Raw genomic sequence first — 16186 nt, forward strand, 5'->3', positions numbered from 1 at the left:
GCCCTGAACTCTTGGATTGTTACAAGGATTTTTCATGGGCATTTTGCTACATGGGCAGTGGACAATCCCAGTAGTCCCAGGCATGCCATAAGCAACCTTTCTGTGATCTCTCCCTAACTCATTTTTCACACCTATGAAAAAAGGAATGTGCCCTGAGTAGATGTTACTCTCCCTTGGTGTTCATATGCCTCATTTGCAAATACAAACATTTTGTTTATGTTTTAAACCCTTCCCCAAAGTAACTGTGCTGGCTGGCTCACCATAGACAGTACACGTGTAGCTCTGTCATGGGCATCCTGTGGCAGGCATGTTGATCCTGTAAATTGCACTGATCTTGTGCTGGGACATTGCCTTGCTTCTACGATCCCAACACATTTCAGTATTATATGCTAGAGTGTGCGGACTAGACTCTGCTCTCTCGAGCACTGTGGAATGGCCTCGTCTGGCTTTCCAACAAAAAGTTTTCCACCTCTGAACAGCATGCTCTTTAAGACCTAAAGAGAAGGCTTGAATGTAAACGTATTAGTTAGTAGTCTTTGTGGCACTTTTGGTCTGTTTAGTTTTCTTATGATTGGCCAGACCCCCAAAAGTATGTCATTCTAGTTCCATGTGGCCTTTGTCAGGTTGGACAGCATCTAAATGGCCCAGCTAGTGTTACCAGGCCATTGCTGCATTTCTTTAGCCAGTCCTAAACTTAAAGCTGTGAGGTCACTGCTGTGTCACAGTGTCGTTTATGATACATCCATGGGTGGCAGGGGCACCTGAAGCCTTGTGACCCTGCTGGGTTCTAAGTCCATGCTCTATTCAGCCCCACACAAACTGTCTGTGGTCAGGGTACCCAGTGTCTGAAACTAAAGGAGCTTTTACACTCAAACCGCTGTGTATGTGTGTATGTATATGTGTGTGTATGTGCGTGTGTGTGTGGTCAGTGCCATTACAGAGCCTTCACTTTGTGTCTTTGGATTTGTTCTGCCATTTTATTGTCTCTCAAGTTGAATGTATCAGCTTAGCCAAATCACTACAGAAGGTGGTTTCTAAAAACCTTTCAGACAGATGCATAAAAGCTACCTCTGACTTCTCTTTGGTTTGTGTTTGATCAGTCTAACTCTTTACAGTTAGCACAACAGGCTCATAGATTACATCACCTTAATGCACAAACACTTAGGCTACAATATTCCATCACTCGTGAACAGGCTCGAGAGATAGTTAAATCGTGCAAAGCTTGCCTTTCCCTTTTGCCTGAGCCTCATACAGGAGTCAACCCCCGTGGTCTTGTGCCTGGTGAGCTTTGGCAATTGGATGTTACTCATTATTCTGCCTTTGGCAATCTTAAATATATTCATGATACGGTGGATACCTTTAGTGGCTTTGTTTGTGCCTTTCTCCAAACAGGAGAGGCCGCCAAAGACGTTATTGCCCATATTTTACATTGTTTTACTATTATTCCTGTCCCTATCGCCATTAAAACTGACAATGGCCCAGGGTACATTAGTTCTAAATTTGAGGATTTTTGTAAAAAATTTGGCATTACCCACAAAACAGGAATTCCCCTTAACCCCCAAGGACAGGGAGTTGTAGAGCGAGCTAATCAGACCTTAAAAAAATATGCTCTTTAAGCTTTCTTCCGAAAGCGAAACCCTGTACGCTCGCAAAGGCAAGCATCGCCTACTTTTAAATCATGCACTTTTTGTGCTCAATTTTCTCTCTCTGGACAACAATGGCCGATCAGCTGCTGATCGGCTCTGGCACCCTTCCACCCGTGAAAACTTTCGACAGGTACTTTGGAAGGATGTGCACACGGGCCAATGGCTCGGTCCTCACCCAGTCCTTATCTAGGGAAAAGGACATGCTTGCATTCATAACACCAGCAATGGAGAAACGCGCTGGTCAAGCTTTATAACCCTCCCAGGGAAAGAGCCCCTGAGGAATCTCTTGTTTTCTCTTTCAGATGCTGTTGATAACAAAACTCCCAGTGAAGATAACACCGCATCGCCTGCTACTTCTTCCATTTCTCCTTTTGAATTTTAGTTTCCCTCCTTACATCCCCTGGCCAGACAGCTTAATTCTGGCCCACCACCACTTAATCCCCTTTGTTCACGAAGTTGGTGCAACTTCCTGCATATCCAGTTTACGGCTGCAGGAAAAAAGTTCCTCTGGGAAGGTTCCCGAGGCGCTTACTGGGGTCTACGCCTATATGTTTCTGGCACGGACCCAGGCTTCACCTTTTCCATTAGACTTTTGAAGGAAATCCCTTCCTTTCGCCCTATTGCTGTTGGCCCCAATCCTTTTTTATACCCCTCTGGTGGTGGCTCATTCCTACCCAAGGCTGCCGCCCCCTCGCCCTCGTCCTAATCTCGATTCTCCAGCTCCAGCTGCCGCCACCACTGTTCATCAACCCACCATGCCCGCCGCTGGTCCAGTCTCCACCGCGGACCTCATCCTTCAGATGGTCAACGCCTCAGCCCAGGCACTCTCCAACACCACCTATGAGCGCTGCTGGATTTGCTATTCGCCCATCCCTCCATTCTACGAAGGTATTGCAGCCTTCGGCTCACCCATCTACACCAACGACACCAATCTGCTTCGCTGGGGCACGCAGCCACAACCACGCGGCATGACCTTAGGACAGGTCGTGGGATCTGGACTCTGCCTTTTGGGACCACGTATGCTTCCCCCCACCCCGCTGTTAGAAGCATGTACTCAAACCATGCAAGTTGCTGCTCATGCTTCCTTCCTTATTGCCCCCACCCTCACCTTTTTTGCTTGCTCCACAGGGTTATCCCCACATATTATTGTAGATGTTTTTCTTGCGCACAAGGACTACTGCGTCCTTGTTGTACTTGTGCCCAAATTGACTGTTCGCCCTGAATCTGATTTATTGCCCCAAAGTGATCCAACTGTAACTCTCTCTCGCCAAAAAAGAGAGCCGGTCACCGCCCTCACACTAGCCATATTGGTTGGTCTGGGTGCGACAGGTGCTGGCACAGGAATTTACTCCCTAATCCACACAAAGGACTCTGTTAATGCTCTAACCCGCACTGTTATTAGAGACGTAGATGAGCTAAAAAGAGGTTTAGATTACTTAGAACAAACTGTTGGTTCCTTAGCTGAAGTGGTACAACAAAACCGCCGAGGTCTCGACCTCGCCTTTTTGCGGGAGGGAGGAGTTTGTGCCACCCTTAAAGAGGAATGTTGCTTTTTCAAAGACAAATCAGGATTAGTTAGAGATAGTATCAGAAGAGTTGAACAGAGTCTGGAAGAAACAAAAAGAAATTTGGATCAAAGTGAATCTTGGTACAAAAATTGGTTTTCTACCTCTCCCTGGCTATCGACTTTGCTGCCTAGTTTGTTAGGACCTTTTATTGGTTTCATGTTACTTATTTCCTTTGGTCCTTGGGCATTTTGTCGCCTTACTGGTTTTGTTAAAAATCAGGTTGATGAGGCTACCAAAAATTCAGTTCAGGTTCACTATCAGCAGCTCTCTCAACAAGACCCCGAAGAACCTGAGGCTGTAGACAAACCTACATTCCAGCCTTTGAGCTTTCAGGAGTTTGAGTACCTGGCCAACCGCCCGCGTTCACTCTGCTCCAGGCTGTGGAGATGCTTAAGACGGGGATAGCTTGGTGCCAGAATCTGGGAGCAAACATGGCTCTCTAAACATTGCCGGCAAAAACTTAATTCGTATCCTCTCTCGCCATGTCCAGAACTGGAAGCCCACCAGGTAACCTAAGACAGGCACTCCACCCAATTGCTCTCTTCTTTTACTATATAGAAAAGGGGGAGATGTTGGGGACTGCTAGAACCTTGAACAAAATGGAGTCTGTCAACCGTTTCTTGGCCTTCCGCCTACGTGACTGCGAGCACACATGCCCTTGAGACAAAGGAAAAGGCTAACCATTAAAGTTAAATTTACACAGGGCAGCCCACCCGCCTAGCCAGAGGGAAGTACCCTTACAGAGTAATTGTCTTTGTTAACAAAAGATTAAAGTGTTCTGTTGTATACTCCCTACCCCTCCCTAATTCCTGCACCTGACTTACGCTGACAAGCATTTGTGGAATGTAACTAATGACTGATGGAAAATTACAGCTTTGTCTTTACCGTATTTGGTGTATATTTGAATTGAGACTTGATTGACATGCTTGTACCACCCCCTGAGGTCCTTCCTCTATAAATTCCAGCACGCCCCAAAAAATAAAGGCTCTTGATCAGCGAACGTTGTCTTGAGCCTGTTTCCATTAACCTCTTGAAGTTCACTTTCCAGATCGGATCTGCTCGTGAAGGCCCACTAAATTAGTAGCGACCCTCATCACCTCACCCCCGCGGGTCGGGGGGTCCCTTCCCGGGGGGTCGCAACAGATCTATATCCCTTAATGAAATAGAAGCTGTCATCAAATTCCCCAACCAAAAAAAGCCCAGGCCCAGATGGTTTCAGTGCAGAATTCTACCAGAAATTCAAAGAAGAGCTAATTCCAATACTCCTCAAAGTGTTCCACATATGGAAGCGGGAGGCTCACTGCCAAACTCTTTTTACGAGGCTACAATTACCTTGGTACCCAAGCCACACAAAGACACATCATGAACATCGATGCAAAAGTACTCAATAAAATACTAGCAAATCGGATTCAAGAACACATCAGAAAAATCATCCACCATGATCAAGTAGGCTTCATCCCAGGGATGCAGGGATGGTTCCCCATTAGAAAACCTATCAATGTAATCCACCATATAAACAAACTGTAAAAGAAAAACCACATGATCATCTCACTTGATGCTGAAAAAGCCTTCGACAAAATCCAGCACCCCTTCATGATAAAGGTCCTAGAGACATCAGGGATAACATGAACATACCTGAACATACTAAAAGCAATATACAGTAAACCAACAGCTAACATCAAACTAAATGGAGAGAAACTCAACGCAATTTCTCTAAAACCAGGAACAAGACAAGGCTGTCCACTCTCTCCATATCTCTTCAATATTGTATTTGAAGTTCTAGCTACAGCAGTAAGACAACAAAAGGAGATCAAGGGGATACAAATAGGAAAAGAAGAAGTCAAGCTTTCACTATTTGCAGATGATATGATAGTTTGCATAAGTGACCCAAAAAACTTTGCAAGGGAACTCCTAGAGATGATAAACACCTTCAGCAAAGTGGCAGGATACAACGTTAACTCAAAAAAATCAGTGGCCCTATTATATACAGATGATAAAGTGGCTGAGAAAGAAATGAGAGAAACATCACCCTTTACATTAGCCATAAACAGCATCAAATATCTAGGAATAACATTAGGCAAAGAAGTGAAAGATCTGTACATCAAGAACTTTGAGTCTCTAAAGAAAGAAATCAAAGAGGATACTAGAAAATGGAAAGATCTCCCATGCTCTTGGATTGGTAGGATCAACACAATAAAAATGGCAATCTTGCCCAAAGAAATCTACAGATTCAATGCAATCCCTATCAAAATTTCGGCACAATCTTCACAGACCTTGAAAGAACAATAATCAATTTTATATGGAAAAACAACAGACACAGGATAGCCAAAACAACCCTATACAATAAAGGAACTTCAGGAGGGATCACCATCCCTGACTTCAAGCTCTATTACAGAGCTATACTCCTGAAAACAGCTTGGTATTGGCACAAAAATAGCCAGGTAGACCAATGGAATTGAATTGAAAACCCTGATTTTAACCCACACACCTATGAACACTTGATTTTTGACAAAGAAGCTAAAATTGTACAATGGAAAAAGAAAAACATCTTTAACAAATGGTGCTGGCATAACTGGATATTGCATTGCAGAAGACTGCAGATATATCCATGTCTATCGACTTACACAAAACTTAAGTCCAAATGGATCAAAAACCTCAACATAAATCCAACCACACTGAAACTCTTAGAACAGAAAGTGGAAGATACTCTTCAACGAATTGGTACAGGAGACCGCTTCGTCAACATAACACAAGTAGCACAGACACTGAGATCGACAATTAACAAATGGAACCTCCTGAAACTAAGAAGCTTCTGTAAGGCAAAGGACATAGTCAATAAGACAAAAAGGCAGCCCGCAGAATGGGAAAAGATATTCTCTAACCCCACATTTGACAGAGAGCTGATCTCCAAAATTTACAAAGAACTCAAGAAGCAAGTCTTCAAAACACCAAAGGATCCAGTTAAAAAGTGGGCTTCAGAACTAAATTGAGAATTCTCAATAGAATAGTCTAAAATGGCTGAAAGACACTTAAGAAAGTGCTCAACGTCCTTAATCATCAGGGAAATGTAAATCAAAACAACTCTGAGATACCATCTCACTCCTGTCAGAATGGCTAAAATCAAAAAGACCGAGACAATTTATGCTGGAGAGGATGTGGAGACAGGGGAACACTCCTCCACTGCTGGGGGGAGTGCCAACTGGTTCAGCCACTTTGGAAATCAGTATGGAGATTCCTCAGAAAAATGGGAATAAACCTACCACAAGAACCAGCAACTCCACTCTTAGGCATATATCCAAAAGATGCCCATTCATACAACAAGGATGTCTGTTCCACTATGTTCAGAGCAGCATTATTTGTAATAGACAGAACCTGGAAGCAACCTAGATGCCCCTCAACTGAAGAGTGGATAGAGAAAATGTGGTACATTTACACAATGGAGTACTACTCAGCAGAAAAAAACAATGGAATCTTGAAATTCGCAGGCAAATGGATGGCACTAGAAGAAACCATCCTGAGTGAGGTAACCCAGTCACAAAAAGACAAACATGGTATGTACTCACTTATATATGGATTGTAGACATGGATCAGGACAGTCCCAGTCTGCAGTGCCACTGAAAGAGAGTCTGGGAAACAGGAAAGAACCTAAGAGAGATATGCATGGTACACCAGAGAAGAGGAATGAGGCAAGATCTCCTGAACAGACTTGGAACACAGTGGGAGGTGTGGGGGGGGGGAGTGGGAGCTGAGAAGAAGACAGGGGGAGAAGAGGAGGAGAGAGTAGGTAATGAAGGAACAGGAAGGTTGAGTGGGGGATAGAATAGGGGAGAACAGGATAAGAAATACTATAATAGATCGAGTCATAGGTTTGAAGAGAGATCTGGCACCAGTGAGACCTCTAGAGATCTAAAAGGATGATATCAACTGGCAAGCTAAGCAATAGTGGAGAGACCACCTTAAATGCCCATTCGTGATAATGAACTTGACATCTACCTTATATACCATCCTAGAACCTTCATTCAGTGACTGATGGATGCAGAGGCAAACACCCACAATTAAACACTGAACTGAACCCATGGAACCCAGTGACAGAGAGAGAGGAGCGATGAGTAAATTGGCAAAGAATGGGCTGGCAAAACCAGCAGAGACAGCTGACCTGAACAGGGGAGAGCTTTTGGACCCCAGACGGACAGCTGGAAGGCCAGCATGGGACTGATCTAGACCCTCTGAGTGTGATAGTCAGTGAGGAGGCCTGGGCAACCTATGGGGCCCTGGGCAGTGGATCAGTGTTTATCCCTGGCATACAAACGGACTTTGTGTGTCCATAACACAAAGAGGGATGCTCTCTCAGCCTGGACTCTCAGGAGAGTGCCTGGACCCTGCGAAATGACAGACTTTAGATATCCCCTATGTGGAAGGAAGTGGGGATAGGGTGGGAGGCTGGGGGGCATGGTGGGGTTGGGGGAGGAAGGGAGGGAGAGGGAACTGAGATTGACATGTAAAGCAAGCTATTTAAAAATTGAAGTAATAAAAAGAAAAAGAAAAAGAAAAAGAAAAAAATACCCTCCAGGCTTGCCCACAGCCTAGTCCTGTGGAGGCCCTTTCTCAGCTGAGGCTCCCTTCTCTCTGATGAGTCTAGCTTGTGTCAAGTTGACTAGTCAGCCCAGTTCCCATTTTGCCTGTCATTCAATGCAATGTGCAAAATCCTATACTTTAAGAATGTCTTTCCTATGCTGCTAAAAGCCATCATTTAACATCCCTTACTAGATCAGTCATTTGCAAAAAGAGCTCATGATTAAGGCAGAGTCGCTTGGAACCCTTTTCTGTGCTTTCTCATTGGAATAGCATGTGGCTGATGCTGGTTCTTTGTAAAGAAGTCTGTAGAGACTACTGAGTCTGAATTTTGACAGTTGTCCCTACCCCGGCTGCTGTCACCTCTAACACCCTTTCCTGCTAAGTCACTGCTAGCCTTGCCTCTCGCCGTGTGCAGGCTTCCAGAATCACAGTCTCTCTCACACAGCACACTACTTTGATTTGATGTGCAAATAATCTCCCTGAGGGGGCGGGGAATGGTTAGCACTCGGAAGAGTTCTGGTTGTTCTGAAGAACATTTGGCTTTGAAATAAGACCGATCTTAAGAGGAGGTAAGCTCCTGCAGGCTTTGAGACATTGATCAACTAGTTAATCTTCCCATGCCTGCTTTCTCAACTATAAAACCTGTATGAAAACATCAAGGTATGAATGACTCAGGTTTGGGGAGACACAGAGAGAACAACATGTAAGAATCACTCCAGCGGCTGGGGAAATGCATCAGCAGTTTAGAGCACTCCTTGCTTATGCAGAGAGTCTAGGTTTGATTCCAGCACATAGAGGCTCGCAACCATCCACAACTACAGTTTCAGGAGATCTTGGAGACCCTTGAAGGAGGCACCTGTGTAGTGCACATACACACACACAATCAAAACACTCTAAGCAAATTTTTAAGTCATAAATGTTCACTAAAAGAAAGAGGAAAAAAAAAGCAGGAATCTTCCAGTGGGTATGTACTCTGATATTTTGAGGTATTTACCTTAGGTTGATCTCTGAGCACAAAACAAAAGGGGGTGAGAGGGGAAAAAACTCATTCGGGAGACAGAGGCAGGCAGATCTCTGTGAGTTCCAGACTAGCCTGGTCCATAAGAGCTAGTTCCAGGACAGCTTCCAAAGCCACAGAGAAACCCTGTCTCAAAAAACCAAAAGATAGACAGACAGCTGGGCAGGGGCGGAACATGCCTTTAAAGTCCAAGACCAGCCTGATCTACAAAATGAGCTCAGGACACAAAAGAAGAAAAGGAAAGGAAAAAGATGATGCAGACAGAGGCTGCATGGTGGCAGTGTACAATGCCAACACTAGGAGGCACAGACAGGAGCTTCTCAAGTTCCAGGACAGCCAGAGCTAAAGAGAGCTAGGACAGAGGAAAGAGTGAAATGTTTACGCATTGTTTTTGAGACAAGGTCTCACTGTTTACTCCTGGCTGGTCTGGAACTCACAGAGATTCCCCTAACTCTGCCTCCCAAGTGATACATGTTTATTAACTTTAACTTTCTCCTAAAAGAGAAGCCACACCCATAGAGAAAAATGCAGTTACATTCACAGTTCAATAAATTTTTACACAAACTGAAAATGCCTTTGTAACAAACTCCAGGTTACTAAGATGCAACATTATCAACACCTTAGGGATCTTCCCTCAAGCTCCTTTCATTTGTGTCTACATTAAGAAAACTAAAAATGTGTATTCTTTGGTACATAGGCTATTTAGGAAAACAGTTTCTGAGAAATTCAATTACACTGTTACAAATAGTGGGAGTCGCTCTTGCTGCTGTAAAGTATTGTGTAAGTTTAACACTATCTTTTTTTCACATTTTTTGTTTAAATTAGAGACAAACTTGCTTCACATGTCAATTCCAGCTCCCTCTCCTTCCCCTCCTCCCCCATCCCCCGCAACCAGCTCCTCTAACCCCCCACCCAGTCCCCACTCCAATCCCCAGGGAGGGTGAGGCCCTCCATGGAGGATCTCCAGAGTCTGTCATTTCATTCAGAGGAGGACCTAGGCCCTTCCCCCAAGAGTCCAGGCTAAGAAAGCATCCCTCATTGTGGGATGGGCACCCAAAGTCCATTTGTATGCCAGAGATAAATATTGATCTACTACCCAAGGCCCCATAGATTGCCTTATCAGTGTGGGCTTATGTGTTCTTTGTCTGAGGAAGTTATAAAGAGAGCTGCTGTGGCCGGGCGTTGGTGGCGCACGCCTTTAATCCCAGCACTCGGGAGGCAGAGGCAGGCGGATCTCTGTGAGTTCGAGACCAGCCTGGTCTACAAAGCTAGTTCCAGGACAGCCTCCAAAACAACACAGAGAAACCCTGTCTCGAAAAAAAAAAAAAAAAGAGAGCTGCTGTGAACATTTCTGCAGATAACTCTTGGTAGACATAAAATACAAAGAAATAGATCCCTACTAAATGTAGCACGTAAATATATACACCATATGTATGTACACATGCCAGCAGACATATAATTAAGCAGTAAAGGGCTATATCAATCTCATATACACTTGCATTGTGTAAGGTTTCCAGTAATCAGGAATTCAGTAATCCCAAACCTCCACCCTCACTTGACATTTTTCATTTGCTTTATTATTGTTATTTTTGTCATTTCCCTTCATCTTCTTCATTCTAGTCTTTCTGGTGTGTATGTTTGTGTGTGTGTGTGTGTGTGTGTAATAATTGGCTGTTGTAATTTGAATCTATGATGCCATGCTAATAAAGTTGAACTGGGATATGGACAGGCTGTCTTGTAAAGACATCTTGTCTCCTACATTGCATTGAGTTAGTGACAGAATCTACCTGCTTAATGACTGAGTCAAAATTCTGGGTGATTTTTCAGGTAATATCTGCATCCTAAATTACAATCACAGAGAATACACTTGAAAAAGGAATTTTTGCCAGGGATACTGACACACGCTTTGAATCCCAGCACTCAGGAGACAGAGGCATGTTGAAATCTATATTTATAAGTTCAAAGCCAGCATGCTGGGTCTATAAAGAAAATTCCAGGTCAACCAGGGATACACAGAGAAAAGAAACCATGCAAAGAAGAAAAATTATTCCCCTCCTTAAGTCCAACCCAACATGCCACTGAAAAGATAATACTAGAATTTGACCATTTTATATAGTCATTGTATTGCTATTCTTCCAGAGATGCACTTGAAAAGGGACATGTGACTTAATGGATCAGGTCATATATCCCACAGTGAAGAAATTTATCTTCCTGGAGGTTGCTCAGCCCCAAGAGCTGAGCTAGATCTTATCTGTCCTGCTTCTGGTGTGAGTGACAACTATCACAGGAAACCTCAGCACCGTCACCAGCGCCATCACCATGAATCTCTCACATTCCCATCAGCTTCCTGCTCCTCAGTCTGTCTGTGACATCTGCTTTCCTTCATCACACTTCCTGATCAGCGTGTCAGGGAAAAAGCATCTCCTAAAATGACTGTCACCCAGATGCTCTTCTGTTTCCTTCCAGCTTCCTCAGAAGAAGCCTTAACTGGAGGTGCACTTCCGTGAACTGTTTCCTTCCAGCTTCCTCACAAGAAGCCTTAACTGGAGGTGCACTTCCGTGAACTGCTCTTCTAGCCCACCTCCATCAATCTGCCCTTTTGTTTATTTTCCTATGCAATCTTGATTGTCTCTCCTCATACCTAAAGCGCTCACAAGTTCTAAAAGAAAATGTGATAAATTCTTGTAAAATACAGAAGAATAATCCCAGCACTCGGGAGGCAGAGGCAGGCGGATCTCTGCGAGTTCGAGGCCAGCCTGGTCTACAAAGTGAGTTCCAGGACAGCCAGAGAAACCCTGTCTCGAAAAACCAAAAAAAAAAAAAAAAATACAGAAGAAATCTGAAAGCAATGTTATCAGGAAGATTTACAAAGGAAAAAGGAGTGGAGGTGATGGAGAGTGTCAGCACCTCACAGGGAGGTGTTTAGTTCTTGGTCTTAAAGATCATATCAGTCTCGGGAGACTTAGGTTGGACATGAGGAATCTATCAAGTGGGAGACACTGTCTCAAAAGGAAAAGTGGCGAGCAATCAAAGGAAGGCATCCAGCTACAACCTCTGGCCTCCACACCCATTACCATGGGCACATGCACTGACATACATGTGCATACACACTGGAACACAGGCGTGCCACTCCCACACACAGGAGAAATCGAAAAAATAAGTAATAGTTAATATGGAAACTTAAGAACAAAGAAAATGTGTTCTCCAGTCTCTGTGGTAACTCTGAATATGTAGTAGATCAACAAGAAAAAATAGATATGATGAAATAGCCATATAAAGGATTGTGTTCATTTTTTTTTTTTGCTAAGTTCCTATCTCTTACACACAGACTTGCTGGCTCTCTCTGAGAATATTAAGCAAAGATACCTGGGCTCTGAGAACAGGATCTATGAGGATTCATCCCCTCCCCTGCCTATGTCTGGAGATTCTCAAAGCCAAGCTGTTTGCACATATCTTCTGGTGTGCTGCTTATAATAACTCCCAACAGAATTTTCTCCCAAAAGAAAAAGTCTGGCCACTGAACTTCAATAATCATGCTCAACAGTTTTATCATCTTTGTTGATTCTTCTGTTGTGACTCGGTGCTGAGGGAGTGGCACTATGGCAGGCATGCTATGGAGAAGCATGGTAAAGCCATACAGAAGAGAGTCTCAGAGCTTCTAAGAGAGAAGGTACTAACCCTCAGATGCTTGTCTTCTTTAAGGAAAAGAAATCCCTGACAAATTATCAACGTCTAAGGTCAGTTTATACAATCAATGCTCACCTACACTTCTTGGATGGGAATTAGAGTTTGGAGGTCTTTAATGAGATGATAGTAGGAAGTCAGATCTTGACTAGTACATTTGTGTGTCTGCTCATATGTCTGGGCACATGTGTCCATGCATAACCAACTCTGAAGTAGTACTATGGAGTGTATGTCAGTGATGATTTCGCAGTGTGGGATGATAGTTATTAATGTTAGAAGCCAGAACAGTACAGAGGGGAATAACTCACTGTTCAAGAAAAGGAAGGCACTTGAAGGACACAGGAAAGTTCAGCACGTTAGAAGATGTGGATGATGGAAGAGGGTTTTCCTCAGCTTTGGAACTATAACATTCAAAAGCCTGTTTCAGCAGAGTGCATTTTCTCAAGCGTATCGGTAACAGAGAACTTGGGAGTTTCCGTTTTTCTTGCCAAAAACAAGCAAAGGAAAACTTCTTACACCTGGTTTCTTTATTATGCTCCAACATGGTACATACATCCCCATGAGTTCTGGTTAATTCTCCTGGTTTCCATTTCTTGGTTTCTGTCATTAAACATAAAAGGCTGTCAGCTTGATGTTTGCCCATTGAGTTGGCCATTTGGTCACTTTTAAGGCTGATTTCTTTACAGAACCTCAGGATATTGGTCCTGTTACATTTTTTAACACAGAAAGCAAAGAGAGTGCTTTTAACTCATCCCCTAGTTCTCTTTCATGTACAGTTATTCAGCTACACACATCCCACCATGCAAGTGTATCTACTTCCCAATCACTGATCTTCCACAGGTGGGGCCCAAGGTCCAACAAAGCCTTCTCATCTGCAATTCTTCCTGCTTCAGTTCAACCACCTGAACTGCCCCAAACACCCAGCACAGAGGCTGCAGTCAGGGTTCCATTCTGAAGACTCCCCATCCAGCACAGAAGGAATTCCAGATAGTCCAAATGCACAGGATGGTTAACTTTGGGGAGTGTGGAGGGGGAGCCAAAGGCTTCTCTTCTCACCTCCATTTCCTCATCTGCAGCACAGTATTCAAGCTTTGTCTATGCTCCCTCTCTTGCCTTTGGGTGGCCCTAGCTGTCAATGGGAACTTAAAGTCCCTCAGCCCTGTAAGATGTTCTGGGTGTGACCTTGATGCTAGTCTCAGAACTGCCCTTATATCTTTTTGTTCATATTATTTCTGTATTGATCTCTTCCGCAACAGCTTTATAAGCCTGACCAAGTGAATAATATGAGACATAATAGGAATCATAGCTTGAGCATAACTCTGTGGTGGTTTAGTAGTGCATAATAAACGCATCTAGAGAGCCAGAGAGGGGCTGGGAGCTTAGCTCAGTGGTGGAGGGCTTCTCTAGCATGTGAAGCCCTGAGAGGAGCTGTGATACAGGGGGAGGAGTCTCTGTGTCAGACTTAATCCTTAACCCACCCCTGTTGAAAGGACAAAACAGCGGACAATGGTAATTGTTAGATAGTCAAGCAATGGGGACATGTACTAATTTATGAGAGATTCATCTGTCATCAGCTTGAGAATTTTTCTTTTCTTCAACTAAACGGTTTATTGCCACAACACAGCATCGGTTCACCAGTTCACTGCCCCTGGGGAAGACATGTTCAGGGACAGAAAGGAAGGGCTTACGAAGATTCAGTCTGAGGTCCTCCTCTGCCTCCCACTGGAACACCACCCACCTCACCCCCTACCCCATTCTATCTCAGAACCCCAACCCTCAGGCTCCACTCAGCCAAGGCAGAGGAGTGGCCCTCCACAAAGCCACAGCCGTCCTCGGGAGCCTGTCTTACTCCCAAGGGTTTGTTGAAACAGGTTTTTTTTCCACATACAAGTTGGGGACAAAAGGGATGGGGCTTATAAACAGGAACCTGAAGTGGGAACCAAGGACACAAGGTCGAGCCCAAATAAAGAGTGAAATAAATAGAGGCCAAAGTGTGGATCTGGGAGGAGGCTGACAGACTGTCACACTGAGGTCCCATTCACTCATACAGACAGTATGGGAGAGAGCCCCAGAGGAGTGGAAGCCTCTTTTCAATAACCTCGCTATACCTGCTTGAATAGAGTTTTTCCAATGATGTTTAAGCAGTACCTATCCTATAGTTGGACATTTTCTATTGCAGTTATCATATCACATACAAGAGTGAGATAAACACCCATGTAAACGTTATTTTTGAAAGTTCTATTTGTTCGCATTGTCTGTCTCTGGGCACCAAGAATTAGAATATTTAAGGCCAGAAGCACGAATTTAGCTCTTATGACAGGAAATCAGTGGGCCAGAAACTTCTGGGCCTGAGGAATGTTCCAAGGAGGGATTTCAGAGTCTCAGAAATTCCCCTCAGTGAAAATGGCTGCTCCTGAAAACCAGTAAAGGACAAGACTGTAATTCAGTGCTGATAGTCCCTGACCTTACAAAGACCTGAAGTTAAAGTGTGGGCCCAGAGCAAGAACCCCTTGACTAGAGACACACATTCATGAGCTGAACACCTAGCCCACCTTTATTTAACGATGCCTTTTGTTTATTTAGTTATGAATGTTTTGGCTGCCTCTCCTCACACCAACCCTTCTGTGACATCTGCAATGCTTCATGATAATTATTCTATCAATATGTCTAGACAATACTGAAGAGATGGACTCAGCAGTAGATGTTTTTGTCTAAATTCAGTCCACAGTAATGGCCAGAGACAACATCTACTGAAAAACATTCAGTACAATGAATTATCACACTTAACAGCCTTAAATTTTACTTTTAGATCCTCTACTTTCAGATAGAAAAATGTAGAAGTTCTGAGTGACTGAGAGATTAAACATCTAGAAATCAGCTCACATAGGTTTCATGCAGTTCATTGTCACATGGTTCAGTGAATCTCTGCATATAATCTCCCAGTGGGAACACACAGCAGAGAGGTAGGGAAATCAGAAAGCAGCAAGAGGGAGACTTGGCTCAGGGTTCCAAAAACCACTCAACTCTACCTACTGAAGATTCCATTACCAGAAAAGCAGCCACAGCACTTGTAAGGACTTTTCTTCTGCAGCTATAAACTTTCTGGAAACTCTTGATCTCCACAGGGAGTTGTTGTTATTGTTGTTGTTGGTTTTTGTTGTTGTTGGTTTTTGTTGTTGTTGGTTTATTTTTAATAACAACAATCAGCCTCAAATTCAGAGTCAGGAACAAAACCTGACCAGTTGAATTTATGACCAATTAAGGGCTAAGTGCTGTTAAGTCATGGGCAGAATACAGCCTTGCTTTCTCACCTGGAAATTGAGGACAACACTACTGAAAACAGTTTAATATTAAAGTCCCAAAGGCTAAAAGGGCTAGGACAAGCTTATCTAATGTGATTATGGTCTATAAAGACCTTACAACCTTGTGGTCACCAGTGCTCGAATAACACTGATGAGAGACTAAGTCTCCAGAGTTCATATGCTCTTAAACATTGCACCATTTCTCCACAATCCAGTTTGAGAGACATGAGCTTTAATGCCTACCTTGAAGATTGGGGTAGGCATCAAAGCTCATGTCTCTCAAGATGTTGTCTTTTCTCTCTTCCATATTATTCTCAAGACCTTCTTATGCATCAAGGTTTACGCATTCAATGGCTGCAAATGGTCCAGTTTTCAATAAATCTTGTAAATTAT

This window comes from Mesocricetus auratus, unplaced genomic scaffold (genome assembly GCF_017639785.1).
Source record: "Mesocricetus auratus isolate SY011 unplaced genomic scaffold, BCM_Maur_2.0 Super-Scaffold_4256, whole genome shotgun sequence".
In the NCBI taxonomy this organism is placed as follows: Eukaryota; Metazoa; Chordata; class Mammalia; order Rodentia; family Cricetidae; genus Mesocricetus; species Mesocricetus auratus.